We start from the raw sequence: 16,920 nt of genomic DNA, 5'->3' as shown, positions 1-16,920 counted from the left end.
CTTGTAAAATAATGAAAGTACATAATTTACAACATTTTGAATCCTGATATTAAAGAGCAATGTTATAAAGAATGTCGTTCACAGTCTTGTAAGTTGTATCACATAGGCAAATTTTGGGAAAAAAACAGTTTGAAAGTTCAAATACTTGAAGTAATTGAACAAGAAAAGTTTTAAAAATCAGAACTTTACCAAGGGTTGTATCTCAAGAAAGATAAAAACCTGTATTCCACCTTTTGACTACAAAATGTGTTCTAGTGAATTTGACAGCCCAGGATTTAACTGAACAGTCAGTTAATAATGGTTAAGTCTTGACAAATTGACTTCTGTTTGTCAACTCTTGAGGCTACAGTTTAAATTTTTTTAATATGGACTTATGTTCTGCAACTTCACTTCATTATTCTGTATGAAAAATGATCATCAAATACACAACCTTATAAAAACCAGTAATGAAATATTGATGTACAGAAAGGCAGCTGCAGAACTATTGATTTCAGTAATCAGAATTTTATCTTTGCTTTTTGGTACAGATCTTGAGCACGTAGTCTGAAAGAGCTGATCAAAGCAAATCAGCTGTTTTCCTCTGAACCTATTGTCACAGAAAATGCTGTAAGCAAAGGCTTTGATGGCAGAGACTTGCTCTTTGTATAGTTCCCAACAGAATTTGATGATTGAGACTGGAGTAGTAAACATGTCTTTTTCTTTTGCAGCTGGTATCAATGTGGCTCTCCATCTTCCTCTTTTTAAATACTGCTCTTCTGCAATCTTTTTCAGGAGTTGCAGCAAGAAAAAGACTATAACAAGGCATACAAGGGAGGAGGCTGTCTTCAGTAATTTCCTATTTTATCCTATTGTATCTAGAGACAATACAGCCAAAAACTCACTCTGAGAATTTTAGTGGTAATTAAATACTCATAATCTGCATGCAGTATTAATATCAAAGTTGTTGTTTTGTGTTTAAGGTATTTGGGGTTTTTTCCTATTTTTATTCTAATAATTCTCCTTTCATTTTCAGTTTCCCTCGCCAAGAGATATTTTCCATCTTACAGCCTAAGTATGTAAGCATATCTAAACATATGCAAGTTATTTGCAAAAGTATTTGAAGCATTTAACCTAACAAGAGAATGAAAGCATACTAATAAAATAGTTCAGCTACAGTTCTAACATACTAAATATTTGACTTAACATTTGATGGTACAAACATGAACATTTAACTAGATCAAGAATATTTTTAAAATTAATTATTTCTTAAAGATTTCATTTGATTTCCTACATTGATGCCAATGAAAATGTATTTGACAAGTAATTATTTTGAACTTGCTGTTACACACCAGTTACTTCTCATTGTATAGTACACTTTGCATAATTATTTTCCTCCGCCTGCCTGATTTGCATTTTGATAACTATAATTAGCAATACAAAACTCTTTAAAATACAGTAATTACATTTTTAAGGAGTGGAAGCTCATATGTTTTTAAGGAAGGTGCAATAAATAGCAGATGATTAATCTCACCTAGCATATTTTGAGAAGATACTTTCCAATAATTTTACGCAGAATAACTCTGCTAGAAATATAATCAGATAGTTAAAGCATGTTGCTGTATGTGGTACACCATATTAGCAAATAACAGAGTTTTGGTAGAAAAAGTCATGTTCTATACTGTTCTAAAATTGTGATCCTTTTCATGCTGGGAAAAGATTTTGTCTTTCAGAGAGGTGATTATTTATAGTGTTGTAAAGAGGCACAAATTTATCTTACAACTATTGTTGTCAATATAACTCTAAAATTATATAAATGTTAGAATTTGATCTTTTGACCTATTTTTAAACTGTTTGTAATATACATTAGCCTCAGAGCAGTAACTGTATTTGTAAACTAGCTCTCAGATCCTTTAATGATCCTGACCAGCCTCAGCTGACACCCCCACCCCTGGCTCATGAGGGCTCCATTTCAGGTCAGCTTGAGCAATCAACCTTGTCCACAGTGGTGCAAGGGCAGTTGGGTCACTGGCTCTACCACCGCCTCGTTTGGGTATGTCAGTGTCCCACACTCTCCTGTCCTATGTTGGTGCCAGATGCCCTGGGCTAGGGGCTGCTCCCAGCCCATGTCCCTTGCTGTGGGCAATGGGATTAGATGTCCAGCTCTGCTGTCCCATTTGGGACTCCCTGTTCCCCCTGCCCTGGGGATGCAGCTGTTCTGCTGCTCCTGGCGGAATTGGTGCTATTATTTACAGGTCATCATGAGTGCTGGTAGGTATCTCAGTGTCAGTGGGTATCTACAGCTCTTCACAAACCCCTCAGAGAGCTCTCAGTGAAACATCAGCCCTATTATGCAGCATTTGCTTGAGGTGACATGCTGTGCTAGTGGAGGCAGGGGTAGGCCTTCATGCTCATAAACCAGTAAACCTCTACCTCGTTCAGAGCTTTTAAGAAAGGTATGTTTAAGCATATGTTTAGAGGCTGAGAGAGTTGAGGTTTTTTGGTCTGGAGAGGAGCAGGCACAAGGGACACCTCATGTTGGTCTTCCAGTACTTGAAGAGTACCTATGAGAAAAATGTGCATAGACTTTTTAGCAGGGCTTGTTGGAATGGGACAAAGGGTAATGGTTTTAGACTAAAAGACGGTAGATTAGATATAAGGAAGACGTTCTTTGCAATGAGGATATTAAAACACTGGACCAGATTGTTCAGAGAGGTGGTAAATGTATCATGCCTGGAAACATTTGATGGAGGTTGGATGGAGCTTTGAACAACCTGATCTGGTTGAAGGTAACCCTGCGCACTGCAGGGGGGTTGGACTAAGGGGACTTTTAAAGGTCCCTTCTAATGCAAATTATACTATGATTTCTAAATGAAAACTTGTAGAATGTAAACAGCATTTTTGTGGAGTTGTGTTAGGGTGAAATCTTATCTATTAATTTTTGTGGTGTTCAAATGGCTCTTTCCTTTTGGTGCACCTGTAGCACAGTCCATAGATAGGTTTTTATGTGTAGGCACACATTGGCTGAGGGAGTCTGTAGTATGATTTGGTGAGTTAAGAACTCAAAGACATGCAATTTTTATTGAATGTCATTGCACCGGTACAACTGACGGCAGTAGGCAGTGTTTAATCATCTTTATAGTTAAATATGTGCTGCACCAAGCCTGCTGATTTTTGCTTTTTAGCAGAAGATGATTAAAAAGGCGCTTTAAGATACGTGGGTGATAAAACGGCGCTCGGTGGAAGCTGAATTGGGGTAGAGCTGCCGAGCGAAGCGAGTGGGCGGCCCCGAGGTGCCGGCTCGGCTCGTATCGGCAGCTGCTGTAAAGGCCTCCTCAACTCGGAAGGTTGAAGTCTATTTAACTTGAGAGTAATGTTTTCCCAGAGTGGAGACAATAAATGGCTAGTGGCTTTCTGAACTACAGACTTGGTTCCTACTGAAGCTGACTTACAAGGTTGCTTAAGCATCTGAGATAGCCATAGAATACTCTGCAGGAGTGAGGGCAGTGCAGTCTCTGCAGCGTGAAGCTGGGTTTTTAAATGCTTAAGTATTCACAAAATCTATGTGACACATTCAGTGCAGTATAATGTATTTTTGTAGCGAAGACATGGTTTAGGAACCAGTTCTTAAAAAGTCAGGTTGGAAAAAACCAAACAAATCAGTTGCAACATCTGTCCACGAGGTGTCAGCCTTGATTCACGTTCGAAGGTTGCGTGGTTATTACTGAGTGCACAGGGTGGCTGCGAGATGACTGATAGCTATAGTACTGATACTAAGAGCCTTGCTCTAACAGCCTCTTTAAAACTGCAGGAAATTTATGTAATGCAGGAGTAACAGTGCTATTTGATTCAAAAAGAGACCAAAACATATAATATGGTAGATGTTTTTATAGTATTCTTTTGAATGGTCGATTTGGGCATTGTGTACTACCTATGGATTAGAAATATCAGGATGGGAATAGCTGATTTATCCTCCCACCTGGCCTGTAATGTGGTGTGGGCTACCAGAGGTGTCCTTGAAGTAGAGAAAAAAGCAGACATGGAAAAGATCTCTTGTATGAATAGTGTCACCTATTGCAATGGCAGAGAGAGTTAGTTGGCAACCTAGGCTGCTTAGTATATTGCATGTACTTTTCCTTTTTATAAGAACTTAGACCTTTTTACTGTTATTGTAACGTGACAGACCTTCAGCCTTCTTTTCTGAAAACCTCTTGAAAATCTTCAGTTCTTCTGTACTGTGCAAGATAAAGTGGATTTTTTAACAATGATTTCTACAGTCTCTTCACAAAGGTGTATTGTACTGAGCTTTGGATACTGCATACAGAATAAATGTCTAAGGCTATATTGCATTTTCTCATGTTAACCATATCTTCACCTGATGGACAGGGAAATAAAAACATTACTTACAGAGCATCAAATAGTAATAAAATAGTTTTGCTACACTCTATTTGTGACTATTAATATTCTGTAATGTTTTAGGCATTAAAATGAGTTCTCATACTCTCTGAATCATCTCAGAGTATGAAGACGTTCAGAAAAGAGTAACCAAATTAAAAGGAATGTGTAAAATATAATTGTAGTTAAATGAAATTAATTTAAGTAGCTATCTAAAGTGAGCAGATTACAAGCTCATCTTTTCTGTCTTTTTCTGGATCCAAAGGTAACCTAACAGTCTGCTCCTTCTCCACTTCTTTTAATTAACTGCTTTCATTGCTTACATTTTCAGGAAATCTTTTTTCCCTGATAAAATTTTTCAAGAATGAGGTGGTAGTGCTGATTAACTGGGAGGGAATGTTCCTTCAGGTTAGAGTTAAGAAACTTCTTTCTTTTGTATTTTCCTATATTCTTGAGATGAAATGTAGAGCTGAGAACTTTAAATATACATGCTAGCTGCATATGAGAACATTGAAAGACCTAGTGCCTGTGAGCAGGATCCTGAGACATATTCATGAAATTTTTCTGTTCTAGGCAGTTTCTTATGTGGATATGTGAACTCAATTTAATTTACAGATTAGTGACTTTTTTTTTTTTTTTTTTTTTTTTTTTTTTTTTTTTTGGAGCATCTTTAATTATTTCACAGTGATTTGTACACCTTAGACATGCTGGGAGCACTGTGGGACAGAACTGCTCAAAATATGGTACAAACTTGCTTCCATGAGTTATATAACAACAACTACCATATACCTGTAGAGGCTGCTGAGTCCTAGGATGATGGTTCTAAGCTGTAACTGGGAACTGGGAGATGATGAATGATGCAGTAAGGTTAGCAAACAGCAGTATTTTTTTTTCTGCATGCTCATGGAGCCTGACCTAGACAAAATTACACAACCTTCCTGTTACTTGTGCTGTGATGCAAAACAGTGGATCTTAGATCTTTTTGCCTCCTTAGCTTGAGAACCTCTTGAGAACTCTGTCCTGGAGTTGAACTTCTTACCCCACTCTAAATATATGCAGCTTTAGTAGAAGGATTTTAAAATAATTTGAGGTGGGAAAAAAGGTGATGTTGCCTCAAACGTAAACGTTTGCTCCTGGTTCTAATCATTGCATATTATGAAGCATGCTGTGCATAGTTCAGAGTTACTCTGTCAAATGCAAGCAGGAGGAATTTGCAGTTTACAAGGATTTTGAAGTAGCATTCTTTGAGTATTGTGTTTCTTTGCTACAGTCTTCACTGTGTCAAGTATTTGGTCCATCTCACCCCTGTTGGTAACAGTTAGTATCAAGAAGAAGATAAAGTCAAGAAAGAAGAAGTCCTTTGTCAAAGAATGATACTTTAAATATACTGAATGCATTGCTATTTTATTTGCTTTTAGAAGTCATTCATGGCATAGTCCTTCCTGAGTAGACCATCTCAGCTGATGTCTGTTTCCCAGGTCTGTTAAATGTCACTTCAGACATGAGGAAAAATTTTACCTCCTCCCGTTAAACCCTTTTAGCCAGGGACAGCCCAAGTAAAGATCACTTCAAAGGCAAAGCATGGCTTTTTTTTTTTTTTTTTTTTAACATGGCATTGCAGTGACAGTAGATGGTAGTCCTAATTTTACTGCCACATTTAAATGTTATGACCATGCCTAGTTCTCTTCATATTTGTGCATATCAGGAACATCTCCTGTAAAGATGCTGGAATTGCAGTAGCTTCAAATTGGCACTACAGAAATGGGATCATTCCCCATACACAATACAAACTCCAAGGTAGAAAAGGCACGTGACTCGACATCCCTTATCTTCAGCTGCAGCTCCTTTCAGGACTGCTTAGATAAGATTAAAAGAACCAGGCTTCCTTCCAACCATCTCCCACTTTTTCACCTGAAGAAATTTGCTGAGAAAAAGAGCAGACTCTAGCTGCAGAATTCGTGTCTACTATTAACATGTGCACAATTGCAAATACAAATGCAAATTCAAAGAAAACAGAGCTCGTTTTGGCAAATGTGTATGTGCAGCTGAGCTCTTGTTTTGATGTTGTATTTGAGATGATAGAAAAGTTTCTGTTGACTCCTTTTTGTCATTCATCCTCTGTGGAAAATTGTGTAAATCAAATGCTAAAATAGCTGCAAACAAAAACCTGAGAGGTTTCTTCCAGATTGTTTAATTTAGTTTTGGCTTATTTAAACTGACTATTAGTTTAAAGTTACAATCTCTGCTTTGTTTTGCAAAGGAAATAGGGGAATGAAGACATAAAGATCAAAATGACATTAAAACTAAGAGGGAATATTTTATTATCTTCTAGGGTAAACCCACTAAACTGATATTTAGTGTATTCAAATTACTTATAAATACTTGCATCTATTTTTGGCCTCTTTGTTCTGTGATTGGATTCTAAAATGAACAGAGTTACTTTTGGATGCTACAAGAGGAACAGTGTATGATGAAGTCCCTAATATTGAACTTTTTTGTATAGAAGGCTCAATACCTGCTGTCAGCTGATTTTGAGGTTCTGCAAGCATGTGTCAGCAATGTGTCAAAAATCTATCAAATGCATTATTTCTGTAGGTGCTTTAATCGAGGGCAAAACTTCTGTTTGGGAATCTGGTATGAGATTCTCTATGCTATATTTAGCACATTCAGACTGACCATGTGTGGGAGAGTAGGTTGTGTTGGAGACACTGGAAAATGCACCCACATTTTTTTTCTTCTTCCTTACTCCTCTCCCCAAATCACTGGATTAGTTCTTTGTTATTCTTTGTAAAATGTTCTGATATAACTGAACTTGTATTCTGAGCCAACATCTTATTTGTCTGCTCTTGTTCTTCACAAATACACAATGAATTGAACCCAATGAAGATATTTTCAATTATACTGCATGAAATTTAGCTGTGTTCCTGGATTGTCTGTAGCCATAATGCACATTTTAAGAGCTGCTTACAATTGAGTCCTGCTCAGCAGCTGGGAGGGGAATGCCATGGAAGAGAGGTAGCAAGAGGCAGGAAGGGCTGAAGGTTTTCTAACTCCCATAGTCCTTGTAAATCATACCTATCATCTTGTATTTTGGAACCTAGTTTTCTATTGGTGATTTGATACCAGAATTAAATCGTAGTGTGTGAACTGGATTTTCCTACCCTACAAATGCTTATCTGGTTTTTAGACATTGCTAATTATTCTTTAAAATGTAGTTCAAGCTTTTGAAATTTTGAATGCAATAGATGGAACTTAGCTAGCTAGCAATTGGTATGGTAGCAGAATGGTTTTATCATAAATCTGTGTAAGTATGTTGCAAGTATCAGTTAATATATTACTGTGTTTCCTGCATAGAGAGATAACATTTACAATTTGTATTTAGGATCTGTGCATGTCCATACATAGAAATCAAAGATTAAATTAATATCTAGACTACATAAAAATACTGGAAATACTAGGTTCCAGTGCAACTATTATTCAGGCCTTAGTAATAAAAATTGTGAAAATAATTTTACATGCTCATTTGATAGTGGCACACAAAGGTTCAATAAGAATAAAGAGTTAATTGGATGGAATGCTGTAAAAATATGATTAGTCTCCTAGATGATAGGTTTTAATGAAAAAATTTATTTGAAATATCCCTATGCCTTCTGTATTTAGAAATAGTGAAACATGAGCTGGGATGATATGGGAATTTGACCCATGAGAAACTACCTTTTGCTATGGAGGGAAAAAAAGGGCACCTCCTGCAGTATATGATTGAGAGTATGGAGTGCAAGTGTGTCCCCCTGGAAATCAGTAATTTCTGACATGTTTTTATTTTTTATTTCTTTATTCTTTTAATCTAGCCGTTAGGTGAATCCCAGTGAGAATATTTTGCATAACTTTATTCGAATATAACCATATATTGTTAAAACCTAAAGGTCACACAAAAATGGAAAACTGCCCACAAATTCCTAGTCTTTTCACTGTGTTTAACTTAGGATGAGAGATAATGACAGGTGTCTTTAAAGTACCTTTTGTCCCTTCCTAATCCTGGTTTATGGGGATTTAAACATCACAGGCATAGTAAGTAGTCAATGAAATACATAGTTTCCAGGGATCCCTGTGAAGTAGGAAAATACAGAGGTTATAGTATTGTACCTTCATCTCTTTCTGTTATGTGTTCTAATTGTGTGCTGGAGTAAGATTTGCTCTGGTGATCTTAAACTACAGTTATTTTGTATGTTTTTTATTGTACTGGTAAGTTAGTTCAAATCAGCAGTTTCATAGTTGTGAATCTGACCTTGTATCTCCTAGTGCAACTTGATCAATGTCAGTTCACATAAAAAGCAATTGTTTTGCTGTGAGAGTAGTAAGGACTTCTGCATTTATTGATTATATTGGTTTTGCTTGCATTCCTTTTTGCTGTCTCTTGTAACTTAATCTTTAAAGAAGCAGATTAATGGCTGCAATGAAATATTAGGAAGACCAAAATATACTGGGAATGAAGGAAAAACAAAGAGCAATGTAGAAGAATATGTGATCCATACTGGGATAAGTGCAAGTATGGCAACAGAAATAAAAGGAAGACCATGATGTCCTTTAAGAGAACTGTAAGTGGTTATTGGTGCTGTAGCTCTGAGAGCAAAATTTGGGTTTAATATTCTCTTTTATTAAAAATACTTTGGTGCAGAAATGGAAGAGTGCTGACACTAAGACTATATATTATCTGAATCTCTCTCTGCTGACTGTAGTCAGTGCTTCAATATTTGAAGCAGTTGTAGTCTGATGACATGGAAAAGTTGAATGACAGTAAAGCATGAGAAGAGTTTTGCATATTTTGCATGTATTCTGTAAGTTTCATTGAAGCTCACTTATCTCGCTTGATTTAAAATATTAAAAAGATTATCTAAAGATAATGTATTGCCGCACTTAGGAGACTTGTCAAATCCCTAGCAAGATAGAATCCACAGTGGCTGTTGGCAATGAGGTGCATAAAGGAACAGATATGACTAAACTATACTGCAAGGATGGTGTGGGATGCCTTTGTTGATTACAGAGGGCATAATTATTTGTCCTGAATTTTCACTACTTTTCTTTGCTGGTTATAAAGAGAGGAGATATACTTTTGCTGGAAAAGGTAAAGATGGATCAGCAGACTTTTTATTCACTAGTCTTTATTTCAGTATTTCTTAATATCACTGGCTGCTTCTTGGATGATGACAGATTTTTAACAACTTTTTTTTGAAAACTTTACCATTCATATGTGTATGTACCATTCATTCATGTACATGCCTTTGCACTTCAGGCTGAATCATTTAATTACATTCAAAAGGTATCAAACCTTGAACACCACTCAAACAACAGCTAATAAAAATTCAGAGGACTGATTATTTGAAAAGTTGACTGGAAGAACTGATTGTTGACTACCATGAGTTCCTGCTTACATCTAGGAAAACTAGAAACCTAATTTCTAAAGTCAGGCATAGGTTTTTGTCATCTTTTATTAAAAAATGCTCTCTTTTTTACCTGTAGTAGATCCAGCCAACTTGTGTTTCATTTGAATAATGGCTATGGGTAGCTGTTCACTGACTGCTGATGAATCTTAGCTGGAACTATTGAACTTTGGACTTTTGCCTCCAAAGTCTAATGGAGCCTGAATTTAACCTAATGTCTATTTTATTTTTTAAATTTAGAAGGAAAGTTTTAAACTGTGACCTGTGGGAATAACTGGAATGTTTGTGGAATTGAAGACATTCTTATTGATATGTATTTGACTATCCATCAGTTTTTCACAGGAAGATGGCAATAATAATATATCAGGGCTGCTGGCTCCCTACTCCACTTTTTTCATCATGCAATAATTAACAGGGTAACCAGCTTCATAAATCAAAGGTCTAAGGTTTGAGACTTGTCCTTTTAATTATTTCTGGAGTTTTGACTACAACACTACAATATGAATAAAACATTACTTTCAGGTCAATATGAGGGCTCAAGCTAATGGCCTTCAAAATAGTGAAACAAGTTCTTGTACTGTACCTAATCAGCCACAGAGGATTATGGGGACCAAGGGCATTTTCATTAGTATCTATTCAAGTGTCTGACACAAAGTGACATAGCTTCAGTTTTTCTAGAAGGCTAAGTATTGAAGTTGCTCTTAAGGAACAAAGCAGTTTTAGTACTAGGGGATGTGGTATGTAACTTCCTATTTCATTTTAATAGCTTCTGGCTTACAATGACACTTCAGCACAATTTTTTATTTTAAAGAAATAACAAATCCCAAACAATAAACAACCCCTCCAAAGTATTTTAAGACATTGGTAATTACAATGGGTATATTGCTTAGCTGTTCTTATACATATTTTTAGAACTCACAAACTATTGTTCCAGTGAGAACTTAGGCAAAAGGAGTCAAGAATGTGTTTCAGTTTCTTGAATATGCTCTTCAGCTTATGCTACTGTGCAGCTGCACTAGAAACTCAAGTGTTGCATATCTGAAATTTCTTAAAGTTCTTTTTCTTACTAGGAAAGTAACTTCCATGTGTCTTTTGAGATCTTATCCTTTATAATGCTGATCACCATGTATTCAAAATAGGAAAGGAACAGGAGGTAGCCTTTACTGTGCCGAGGTCTTTAGATGAATCCTAATTAGGAAAAATCTTAAATTTTGAAACTAGATTATACAATAATAACTTCTGAATGCAAAAAAAAAATATGCTGAAAGGAAGGAGGAATTCAATTAGCTATCTTGCAAAGTACAAATCACGCCATCAAGCTATTTTTAATGGCAAACTTCTGCCTCACAATTTTGTATTCCATGAAGTGACTATAAAAATACTATTATATACTCTTTTTGCGATAGCTGAGGTGGATGTAGCTTCTCCAGGCATGCTGTCCTGCTCCTCCTGGCTAGTAAGGTACAAGCTGTTGAGACGCTGGCAGAGCAGTGCAGCTGCTGTGAGGTTGTTGTGTCCCCGCTGCTGTTTGCTGCTCCGTGGTGCATTTGTGGGGCTGTGCTGTGGAGTGGGCACAACTGCCAGTGCTCCCCTAACTGAGGAGACAAAAGGGACTGGCAATGGCTGTGCTACAGCTCTGAGGGAAAGTCGATAAAGGGGGAAGGGTAGACTAGTCAAGCCAGTCACCCTGCTTACCAAAGTTTGTGCTCACTGAACTGTCCTATATCTCATTCCTGTGAACAAGTCCCCCAAGGAGGAGAGAGGTTAGGTTTTTTAATTATTGTAATCCTTTTGACCTCATGCATTCATGAGTTTGGTCTCTTCTTGTCAAAGTAGTTTTGCAGGTTGACTGAATCAGGTGCTATTTTCGAACCAAATATTTTGGGTATTGTTCCTTAGCAATCAGTTAAGAATTGCTACAGTGTGGCTTATATTGAGCTATAATTCTCTTTGTGTTTTTCCATTTAATTTAACATAAAAATATATTTATACTACAAATATCTCTCTGTATACAAATCAGTTGTTGTCATTCATAGGGTGTTGCAGAGTAGCTATACTTTCACCATACACTCAATAACTTTGTTCTTAGATGGTGTTTAACAGGCCTATTGATCCTATTGATGCCTAATTCTCTTTCTCAGTAAGTGTGGAGGTTTGTTTAGAAAGTTCAGAGTTAGGCCATATTTTGAACTCTTTTTATAAAGTGAGCAGTGGTGGACATTGATGTTCTGAAATGCATATCAAAACTGTGAGAATCTGTCAACTGCAACCCCTATACTGCTAAACCATGTTCTCATATTTTTACTGTTATTACCCTGGGTTTGGCCTGGAATTCTAATTAATACTGCTGTAGTCTTATTATTTTATCTTTTCTCAGGTCTTTTGACTGACTGCTTTTGTGATCTCTCAAGCATTTCATCCTAGCTGTTGGAGGAATAAGACCTAACCGTTTTTAGTATGAGTCCCAATTACAAAGATGTTTATCCTGAACAGACATCATAGCTGTTATTAATAGGAAAGTAAAACAATGAAAAGAGTAAAGGAGATTTGGAGTTATTCCAGCCTATCCTATTTTCCTTGTGAATTCCCTATAAAGATTCTAGATAAGTAATTTGTAAATGCTTATTTACCTCCCATTCCTTTTCAAGTACAAATCCCATTTGTTGCTTCCTTGCAGGGCAGAATGGCACTGAAGGGCCAGTGAATTGGAGCAAAAATAAGGACCTTTGTTCTTTAGACACAGAAAGTTCCAAAGAAATCTATTTGTAGCAAGGCAAGTACCAATATCTTTGGTAGTTAGAGATGTAGCTGAGGTAGAGCATACTTGCCCTTACTTTGTGACTGTGTCTACAGGATGGGAAACAGGGACTTCCAGGGTGGACCAGACAGTTCTGACCAAAGGACAACTGCAATCTGTTTAATCTTTCTCCACTTTATTCTGCCTTCCAGGTGAATAAAAAAACCTCTGTCATCTCTACATGGTTACTGTTAAACTCCAACACAGGCCTATTTCTGCAGATGAAATATACCTGGGGTGTTTTAGAAGCTCCTTTACTGACTGTGTTTCTACTAGTCTAATTTGTTCAGTGGCAGTTACCAAAAAAGTTCCCATGTTCCTGCTTCTTGTTCCAGGATGCAGTAATGTAATGCCAGGTTGAAAGAGAGAAGTTATAATATGTCACTAACCAGAAGACCTTGAGGAAACTTTTGACCACAGTGCCAGCTGCATTGTGCAATTCTGACTCTGATTTCTGTTCTGGACCAATTCACCTCTCCTCAGCTTAATGTTTCTCACTTTCATGTGGTCTGGAGATGCACTTTTGATCTAGTCTTCTGGAAATCTGTGCTTTAGTTACCAATATGCATTAGATGTTTGGGTATTATATCAACTAAGGCTCTCTTTTTCTTAGTTTGAGATTAGGTGGATTTTTTTTTTTTTTTTTTGTCTTTAAATCCTTGGAAGAGAATACTTTCCTGGTAAATAATTTCCATTGTTTTAGATACTGTGAAATGTGATGTGGCTTATATGAGAAACTTGGTGAACTTGGGGCCATTGTCTGTATGGGTTTTTTTGTGTGTTGTAAAGTTGAAATTAATACTGGTTCTTTGCATAAGATGCATGTTCCCTAAAACATGATTTAAGGAAACATCTGCTCACAACACATGTATTTGGAAAAAATAAATGGTGAAGTCCAAATACACATTGCTACTGTGGATCCCCATGAAAACAGCCTAATCTGCTTTCCCTGAAGTGCGTCTTTGATGCAAACTGAAGAGGGCCTTAGGTGAAGGAAATGTCTCAAAAATAGTATCTCTGAAGAGCCCATCCTGCCTTTAATAGTCTGTTAAGAAAGCAAGACTCTAGCACACTCAAACACACACACACATTGTTGCTTGCTATAAAACTAAGGTTCAGATAAAGAAACTGGACACTTCAGATTGTAGAATAGCAAAGGTGGATGAAATTTGAAGAGTTAATTGCTGCTGTTTGGTTCTTATGTTATTGCCCAGGCAGAGAGACTGTCTTTAGTTTAGATTTGTAGGATTTGTCATTACCAGTGTTCTCCCAAAAAAAAGAGCACAGCTTTAGTATATTTAAAATGTAGCCTTGCTTTAGCATGATTGCACAAAAATAACAGCCAAAAAAAAAAAAAGCTTGTCATGATATAGGCATAGGATTTAATGATTAAACTTTAGATGTGAAATTGGAAACATAGCTTGTAACTTAAAATGTTTTCTGTGTGGAAGCACCTGGGTTTATCTGAGGACAGATTGACCACAAGATTACTGAATGCCAATGGCAATTACAGCCTTATTGGATAATGCACTGGGCAGATCCTTAGCCTCTGTAAACTGCCCTAGCTCCAAGAAGTTCAGAAGAGACAAATTTACAGATCTGATCCACATTTTCCTATAGTGAATGTATATCTGTTTTTTACTTTCCTTAACCATCAGCTCTCTATCTTTATCTAGTCATATATCAACCCTGATGTTTCTGTCTGTGAAGAACTGCATGAGTTTGGACACTAATTTAGACTGAACTTTGGTCAAAAATGAAGCCTTTTAATTTTTAACTTCCTTGCTTAGCAGCTATCTTTAATAAGTAAGCAGTGTCGTTGTTAGTTCTAAATTACACCTTTAACTGCTTTTCTGAATGCTTGCTTACACTAAAAACCAGGCAAGCAAAGACATCCCAAACTGTATTTTAAATCAAAAGTAGAGTCCAATGAACAACTGCATTGCCTATGTTTTCTCCCTCTAACCTTCTAACAGACCTAGTCTCCATCTTCTTAAACATGCATAATCGACTGAAAATCCCTAGGTGTAGTTCAGTAAGAAATCATGAGCTGCCAACAGGAATAGTCAACAGAAAGATGAGAGAAAGAGATGTGTTGCACCCACGTGGGCAATTTTGGATGTAGTTATGGGAAAGCCTTGAGGAGTTTTTATTCTGATCTTGATCTATCTAGTCTTGAAGGAGTTCCATTTAATGGTGTCCAGCAGGACAGGGTCCCTTTAGTTGGATGATGAGGTGCTATGGTAAAGTGAGAAGAGACAATTTTAGATGAAGTAAACAGAGGTTAGAATTCTCCTGTGCTGGTTCCATTGTTACTATTGTTCAGCAGGAAAATATCTGGGCTTATCAGTTTATATGTCTCTAAATGAAAACTTTGTCTTGTGAGTGCGAAGAATAATGGGTGGGAAGGGCATGACCCACCATCTCAGCTCACTGTCAACAGCATCACCACCATTCCTGTTGGAGACTCCTTCTAGCGCCTCACCTATGGGAAAAACAGATGTGTAGAAATGGTGATGGTGAATGGGGCAGGAGCACACCTTCTGGCTGCCAGCTGTGAGGGAGTGAAACAGGTAGGTGCCTCCCAAAGCTGGCATCCAGGTTACTTCAAGCATACAGTGACATTAGATTACACATATCTCCTGGCCTGGGGGTGCAGCTCCCAAGCACTGTTTGCCCTCTCTGCGTGTTGCTGGGATGTGAACTGCTTTAAACAATTCCTCTTCTAATGAAGTACGGTCAGTCTGTGTTGGCTTTGCAGGCACCCATCTGTAGAGAACAGATCTGCTTGCTCCCCTCTGAGGATCCCTTCGTTCCCTCCCCATCGGCCTTGCTGGGAGATTAAAGTAGCAGCGGCCCCATACACAAACGCAGCTGGTTCCGTTTGGTCAGCCTGAGCCTTGCTGTGAAACCACGACAAGAATTCCAGTAAGTTGGCAACACTGAAACACAAAGAAAACAACAATAGGAAAAGACCTTCCGTGCAGAAAGGAATGTTTCAGGCACTATTCCCCTACAGAGAAAGGAGAGAGGGTGGGAGGGAGGAGGGAGATTTGAAGAGGGCATGTCTCCCCCTCCCCCGGCAGCTCTGGATCTTGTGATGGAGAGATCTTATCCTCTCTTTGTGATTCAGAGGTGCCAGGAAGCTAATTGAATATTCTGATCTGCCCCCAGTGTTTCTTGTGGCTTGACCCCGGTGCTGTGTCGTACCACTACACCAAACAGCCCTGAACCTGCATAAATCACAACCTTGCAAAAGCCTATGCTCCACATCTTCTCTCCCCACCCCCCTCTTTACTATCTTGATAGATAGAAAGCCTTTACGGAAAGGTTTAGAGGGATTAGCGTCCTACAGGACCTGGAGAGAAATCGCAGTCTGCTAATAAGCAGCGACATGTTCCTGTGCAACTTCTGCAGGAACAATACAGGCACCTCTACCCCTTTATTGAACTTGCAATCCATGGCAAAAAGAAGAAGAATTAAGGTTTGAAATATTGCTTAAGTTCTTTTGCAGCATCAGCAAACAACCCTTGCAGTATAATGAGCATGGCATGATGCTAATGCAAAAGATATGTGGCATCTGTAATGGTGGTGTCATTAAAATTAATCTGACAGACCCTCTTCGAAGACAAATAGACCTATCCTTCTTCCATGATATGTATGAACAGTAGTCACTGCTCACATGCATGTGCATATGTGTACATATATGAAGAAAGTACATCTTGGCATAACTAAATTTCCAACATGAAAGACTGTTTTTGACTATTATAAAAAATGATTTAACTTCACACATTTTATATATTATGCTTCTGATCCTGCAAGCAAAGCCTCTGAAAAGTTTGTTCTTTTTACCAAGGCTGCATTCCAGCCTGAAGTTAGTCTTTATCTTCTCCCTGTGATCGTACACACTACTCTTCCCTTGTTAGTGTATATGGCTCCTGAAATGGCAGCAGTAAAACACAAGGAGATATTTCTTTGTGTATTGCACACACTGTTGGAGAGTTAGAACTAAAGGAGCATATCTCTAGCTGGTATCTTGAAAATTCACAGCTAAAACACTTTACCAACCAAACTGATTTTATCTGCTAAGAAAGTGCAAAAGTAAATTTCATCCCCACAGTTTTCCTTTCATAGTGTTTGTGTGAGCACTACTAATTTCAAAGCATTTCCTCTGCATTGGTGAGTAGATGCTAGATTTTTTTCAGAGTTATCAAAAATACTTTTTCTTATTTGGAACATACCTTTGGGACACTAAAACATGTGACATTCTTTAATTGCCACCTGCAGTTCCCAGAACTACTCAAAATAGATGAG

The sequence above is a fragment of the Taeniopygia guttata genome, chromosome 7 (genome assembly GCF_048771995.1).
Source record: "Taeniopygia guttata chromosome 7, bTaeGut7.mat, whole genome shotgun sequence".
NCBI classification, from domain to species: Eukaryota; Metazoa; Chordata; class Aves; order Passeriformes; family Estrildidae; genus Taeniopygia; species Taeniopygia guttata.
Note: the sequence above shows the minus strand (reverse complement) of the source record.